Source organism: Sinocyclocheilus anshuiensis, unplaced genomic scaffold (assembly GCF_001515605.1).
Source record: "Sinocyclocheilus anshuiensis isolate Anshui unplaced genomic scaffold, SAMN03320099.WGS_v1.1 scaffold385, whole genome shotgun sequence".
Taxonomy (NCBI): Eukaryota; Metazoa; Chordata; class Actinopteri; order Cypriniformes; family Cyprinidae; genus Sinocyclocheilus; species Sinocyclocheilus anshuiensis.
This window is the reverse complement of record NW_015539876.1, coordinates 146,608-153,908: the sequence shown is the minus strand read 5'-3', so window position 1 is coordinate 153,908 and position 7,301 is coordinate 146,608. Positions and strand designations below refer to the sequence as shown.

General features: G+C 36.4%; 1 protein-coding gene across 1 annotated transcript in view; it reads left to right on the top strand.

Moving 5' to 3' along the window:
• The window catches only part of LOC107685287 (probable phospholipid-transporting ATPase VA), a 64,160-nt gene that overhangs the window by 1,530 nt on the left and 55,329 nt on the right, over positions 1-7,301 (top strand). The gene's annotated exons all lie outside the window — the stretch shown is intronic.

Genomic DNA, 7,301 nt, shown 5'->3' with positions numbered 1-7,301 from the left:
TCACGAACAGCTTGTAACACTCCAAAGAGAAAGGAAAACTTGAAATCGCATCATATGACCCCTTTAACCCAGGATTAAAAGTGATGCTCATCCCCTTGAAAATTACAGGTGTGAAACTAAAACAGTTTACCGGTTTACTGAAATTGTTTTGGATTAAATGTGAGTTTAAATGCAGTATGCAAAAAGCATTTGGGTCCAAAAAAAATGCTGTCTAGGTTGGTAACTCACTAGATTTGAGACTCAGGTTGGGGAGCAATATTAGTGTGCTGGCTTTTGTATTTTGGTACATTTTGTTGTGTGAAACACCTCACACCACATGACACCAATGAACACATAGTACTGATAGGCAAAAGGGAAGGAACAGTGATTGAAATGTCACACTCTGGGTAAATGAGTGCTGTCAGAGTGGCTAATATGATTGTGCATTTCAGGCCTCAGTGTCACTCATGTATGTCATCAATTAATTCCAGTGAGTTTAATGTATATTTAGCCATGTTTGTCTGAACATAAGTATAGGCTTATTAGTATTAGGTATGTTATTTAATTGTAGCTGATCACCTCAGACACTGTCTTTTATTCTCTTGTTGTTTTGAGTGCAGGGTTGTTGTAGTAAGCTAAAACTTTACAAATAAAACGTATAAATAAAATTATTTTAAAAAGTACTCATTTTATTTCAGCTAGCTGCCAAGGCAACATTTTTATTTTCAAAATGAAAAATATAAAAATACAAACTAATTCAAAATATGAATAAATGTGATGGGGTCATTCCGTCTCAACCAGAGGTCCCCGGCTCAAATTTTAGATTTTGCTAATTTTTTTCTGAAGAAAGATAAACATGTATATAGTGATGAAAGCCAGATTATTATGTCATGAATTAATATTTACTGAATAATCCACTATTTTGTAGAGGGGGGTCAAAATGGCAATTTTCACCTGAGATTCAGAGCCAAATTATAGGGGGTTAAAAATGACTTCAGAAAGATAGCAGCATGAGCATCATAATCTGATCATCGTAAAATCTGTTGACTTGAGCAATCTTTGTTGCTTTATGTGCCGGTGTTGGTCTTTTAAGTTTTTTCTCCGAAGTTTGCATGCCTGTAACTCTAGAAGTATTAAAGATATCTTAATGTCCTTTTAGATATTGGGTCTTAACAAACTTTTTCCTTTTGGCATCTTCATTTTTAAGGCCCTATGGTTCGGTTCCAGAGATACTGGAATTTCAGTATGGCTCTAGGAGTAAATCCTTAAATTGTACACATTTTCAGTGGTCAAAAACCAAATGTGGGTGACTTTGCATAAATATGATGCTTCTTTTCTTTTAAAGAGTAATGTCTGAAGAACAAATTATGTTGAAACTAGAAATGTGATGCTTTTCTTTTAAAGAGGAATGTCTGAAGAACAAATAGTTGAAACTAGAAATGTATCTCGTTTCAAAACAACTGCATTAAGTTTCTGAAATGTGGTTGATTTGACATGGAATGACCCTATAATAGTATCTCAATTATAATAGTAAAATAACACTGAGTGAGGGCTTGTTAATCTGCTATTCTGCTTAAGTCAAGGATCCCCTTTCAAACTTTAAAAACTTGAGTGAATGGAGTTCAGTTCCTTTCACATTGCCCCTAGTTGTGAAGTGTCAGATAATCTTGCCCTGAAGATTAGTTTATGATCAAGTCAGACACCTTTTACATGCTGTTTGAGTTCAGTTTTGTCCTTGGTGATAAACACAGTGTGCTTATAGCGTGAACTTGCTGGAACAAACTATTCACCTCCATCCACTTGATCTACAGGCCCTTTAGCAGATAAAACTTGTCAGGAAATTTAACTTTATACAGAAATGAAGGACGTTGTCATGCTTTCTCTGTTACGGTCAGTTTGAAAAAAAAAGTTTGGTGATCAGCCTGTCTCTCATCTATGCTTTTGAGAGCTTCCACTTGGTTATTTTTTGGAGTCAGAGAGTCAGTCTGGACTCTGGAGACTGTATTTCTTGATGAAAAGCATCTCTGTCAGCCATGTATCAGCTCTGTCAAAAGCTACAGTGTTTCTCAGACTCCACAGTCTGAGCTTGTGCTGTGTCAATGTTGCTCTCAAGGCTGGGCTTGATTGAATTTTCTCAAACAAATTACTCTATTTTGAAAACTGCTCCTGTTGCTAACAAAGCAACACTGAATTACAGCAGATTGAATTCGCAGTATGATGTCACCCTGGCTGAACCTGATTTGACCTTTAATATGATTGCAAAGTTTGTCACGGAGACTCACACTTGAATTACTAGCCACTGGTTGGACTGTAAAGTAAGGATGGGCGATATGGGCTTAAAAATATATCACGATATTTCTGGTATTTATTACGATAGCGATATCAATGACGATAATTCAGGGAATCCTGTTTCTTTAGAGCAGGGGTCTCCAACCTTTTTGTGAGTGAGGGCTCCCTGAAGGGATAAAATAGTCTCAAGGGCTTCTTGTTTGATCTACTCCAATATACATACATACATGCATACATACTTTATTTATTTATTTATTTGATATCTTGCAAAAATTCATTTTATTTTCTATTTTATGATTTAATATCAAAAATGTATTTAAAAAGGGTGTTTAATAAAATGAATAAAACTTTAACAATTTAATCAATCTTTTAAAATGTAATCAAATGAAAATCAATTTACAACAAAACATTGCATTTTTTAATTTTTTTATCAGACATGATGTTGCTCAACAGAACTGTATAAATTAATAATAAAAAATAACTTGGTTGTATGATATTCCTTAAAAATAATAATATTATTATTACTTTGAGAATTGCATTGTAGTATACAGTAGTAATATATTCAGTCATATAATTTCAAGTTAAACCGGGCTTTTATTTTGACGGTTTGTCATGAAGGTCTTTCAGTTTTAGTTTCAGCATGTATTTGACGGTATTTTTTCTCAAATGAAACTGCATAAAGCTGGTGAAGTGACTCTATGAGCAGCTCTGAAGATGAAGTGCATGTGTTCATGTCCTCATATATTGAGACGCAGACGCTGAAAACACGTGTGTTTGAGTTTGTGTATCAGATGAAACTACTCCACCCATTCACACAGAACATGCAGACTTATTAGTGACATGCACTGACTGGTTACTGTAACATATATTTCTGTTGTGTGATAGGATGTTAGATTAATCCATATTGAGTAAAAATTTCCAGAGCTTATCATCATTAACGTAAATTTGATCAATCTCGATATGATATCATTTATTGCCCGACACTAATTTAGGCTATTTATAGAACGTGCTTGGCGGGCGAAGTTTTTTCCTAACATGTTTTGCCGGGTCTTAAGAGGTTAATGAGTTCACACATAATGTAAAGACTGTTTAATTCATACTGGAAGCCGGAGGGCACTCTTGCACAGAAACTCCCCATATCCATAGCAGAAGTAATACTACTGATGACGCTCCAGGAAGGTATCCAGTTATCGCATCCAGTTATCGCTGAATAAAACGCACAACGGAGATAGAGACATACCGATATAGGCTGCTCCTCCTCAATTTCACATCCACCTTCCACGATGTTGCTCCGCACTGTCGCACACAGAAATATGTCAACAACTAGTCTTTATTGTTGTTGTCGCGGGAAGACTAATTCTCATCGTGGGGAGAATTTTTACCGATATATCGCAAACGATAAGATATCGCCCATCCCTACTGTAAAGGACTCATTTCCCTTTAGTGCTAATGAATAAGATGTCTTAAACATTCCAAGTGTAAATTGTACAATGGGACCAGACACTTTTCTTTCTCTCTAGCAAATCCTCTGGGTTCAGCAGGGTGTTTTTTTTATCTGAACAATGTTTTCCACGTGTGCATGGCATCCAGGCACTACACTCTAACTACAGACATCTGGTGCAAGTGTCATGTTGTCTGATGTTATGGAAATAACCAAGTGATTTAATAGCTTGGTATAGGAGAGATTGTATATACTTTCTGAGTATAAAACAGTTTGTTGTCGAACACTCCAGTGTTGTTTGTGGCAGTGATGCCTATGAAAATATTTGGTCAACATTTTTCCATTTTGTATTGTGTTATTGCACAATGATGTAAAAATGGTTAAAATAAGGAATGTGGATATTGCAGAATTTCTTCTGTCTTTCATCATGCTTTGCATCTTGCCTCATCCATGGATTAAATGTTTGACTGCACACAAACTTCAAAACAGCTGAGAAATTAGAGAAGTCAAAGCTGAATTTTCAGCAGCCAGTCTTCAGTGGCACATGATCCTTCAGAAATCATAATATGCTGATTTGAAGGATAGCATTTATTTTAAACAAACCTTTTGTAACAATGTTTCAGTCTTTACTCTGACTTGTGATCAATTGAATGCATCCTTGTTGAATGAAAATATTAATTCCTTTTTTTTTTTTAAATGAAAACCTAAAAATGTTCATTTTGAATGGTAGAGTATTACCTAATATTTGTGTGTGCAGTGTGTTTTTATGCTTATTATAATGTAATGTTATTAGTTTAGCAACGCACTGATGTCAAATGCAAATCTCTAGTCTGGTTTCAATTCTCCCTTGTGTGATTTCCAAATCCATCAAACTTATAAGGAAATCATAAGTGGCCTATAGAAGATGTTTTTTTTTGTTCTGCATGCGGTCGCCTCCATGTTGAGATTAAATGACCAGGCATCTGCTACTTTCTTTATCTTTTTCCAATAATCAGACACTGTTTTTTTTTTATTAAATTAATCGAAGATAGCTAGACAGCTGCAAACAGGGTATTTCTACAATGTCTTCCTGTGTAATATTGTATCAGTAACATTATAAAAGGCCCTGGTTTCATTTTCTGAAGGTGTCTTTTGGTTAGGAAGGCCAAATGTCACAATCTTATCCCTGATTGCTCATTTTTAGTACAGGCACAAGGTTTAGACTTTTTACTGTAGAATGAGACGCGCAGAAGGCTGTTTAACCAGTTGGACTGAATAAATCCTGCAAGGTCAGCAAAAAGTCTTCTGTATATGGAAGGATATGTATTGTATGCTAGGACAATCAATATGCCTAACATTTTGTGAGTGAGAGAAAGAGAGAGTCTGTGTGTGTTTGGAAAACCTCCACCTCTGGCCTTAGACATATTTATGAAGCGCAGAGGATGCAGGCACTGTCTGTGACTTCTTGAGTTGCGCTTTTGTTTTGACGTATATTTATGTTCATATTTTCACCATCTTAAATATAAATAAGAGACTTGTTTGCCGAGCCATAACATTTCTTTTTTGCTGATCGGCTGTGCACATGAAGGTATGTGCATTTCATTCTGAGGGTCATCCTGTTCAAATAGAAAGCTATTTTGGGAGACCTACACAAATGGAGTTCCTGTTTAGCTTCAGGGTAAACACGACTTGGAGACATTTCGATGATTTGTTAACATTGCAGGGTGTCTGAGATGTCAGCACTCAAGAGAAATGCTCATGTTGGATGACAGGAGAAAGGGTTATGTAAGACTGTGTGTGGATGATGGTCTGAAATGCCTGAAAAAGTTTTTTTTCTATGTAGCAGCAAAGACCAATTGTGAGCATTGCAATGGGGATGTCTCAAGTCAGTTTTCTTTTCATTCAGGAAAATTGCTAAAACCTTCATAACCTGCCTCTCTGACATGGCCTATTGTGTGTTTGAAAGCACTATCAAATGCAACTCGTAAAATAAGGCGAGTAATTTTTCAAGAGAGACAGAGGGATCAGGAAAACAATAGAATTGTCTAGAAAGTGAGTGCGTCCCCTCCTTTCCTGTGTTCAGTGGGCAGCAGCAGGATCAAAAGACTTTCTATTGTGTTTCTTGCTGCTCTTTTCAAATGCTTACAACAAAAATATCGCACTGTTTTTATGAAAATCTGTGTACAATGTGACATGGTTTCCTGGGGGATTTTGATATCAACGCTTGTTTTCTTCTGCGAGAGCTGAGAGAGGTCAGGAGACAGGAATTCAAGGAATTTAGAGCTTTTGCAGGGTGAGATGGTTCACTCTCTCAGATGGCTCAGGTTCACCTAGAATACTTGTAAATCTCTGGTACAGTTTTAATATGGATATCTGTATCATAGTAGCCCTTAACAGAGGCCTTGACTGTAGTATGAAGTAGGGCTGGACAATAATTCAATATCAATATGTATCGCGATATAATTTTTTTCAATAACGGTGATATGATTTTTAAACACATTTCCGATATTTTGATATACATTACCAGTGTTTCCCATACATTGATTTATTTGTGGCGTTTGACTTAGTTGAATAAACATGAGCACTGCACGTTTCAAAATCAAAACACGTCGCGGGTGTTTGATATGAATGTATCTCTGAAGGGAAAGGACTGTCTTCAGAAAAGTTTCGATGGCATTTTCATTTTATCTGATAAAGAAGCGTTCATGAGCGGAGCTGATTTGATTACAGCTGCTCTCAAAGTGCCTCCTGCTGGCAGAGAATCAGTTTGCATGTTCAATAATAAGCCCGTCTCAGCAACGTTTTTGTTTTTTGTTTTCTCCTGCAGCAACTCGGAGCACTTTTCATACTCTTTATACTGGCTAAAGCACATTTGTTTCAATCTATAAGAATAATCAGCCTACACTACCAGTCAAAAGTTTTTGAACAGTAGGATTTTAATTTTTTTAAGAATTCTCTTAAGCTGAATTTTCAGCATCATTACTCTTCAGTGTCACATGATCCAGAAATCATTCTAATATGCCGATTTGCTGATTATCAGTATTTAAAACAGTTGAGTACATTTTTATTCAGAATTCTTTGATGAATAGAAAGATCCAAAGATCAGCATTTATCTGAAATAAAAAGCTTTTGTAATATTATACACTATTCCATTCAAAAGCTTGGAGTCAGTATGTTTCTTTTATTTTTATTTTTTTGGAGCAGCAAATCAGAATATTAGAATGATTTCTGAAGGATCATGTGACTGGATTAATGATAGGGCTGCACGATATATCGTAATTATCGAAATATCGCAATATGCATATCGCAAGGGCGTGTGATATCTCCGGAAGCGCACGCACAAGCCGCATCTCGCGCAGCGTCTCTTCAGTTCTGCCGCACCTGTGCAAAGCGCGCGCGCACACAGAGAGACGCGTTTCAGACGGCGTGCGAACACTGAGTTGATTAGTCTTTCGCATCTCCACCTCATGTTTGAACAGACACATACACACAGAATTATGTCAATAGTACCCGTCTCGACGATCATTCTCGTAAATGCAGTCAGTTATGTTTTAAATGAATGTAAACAGCTGAGAAAGAAATCGGATGTGTATCATTATACTGGATCCGTGCA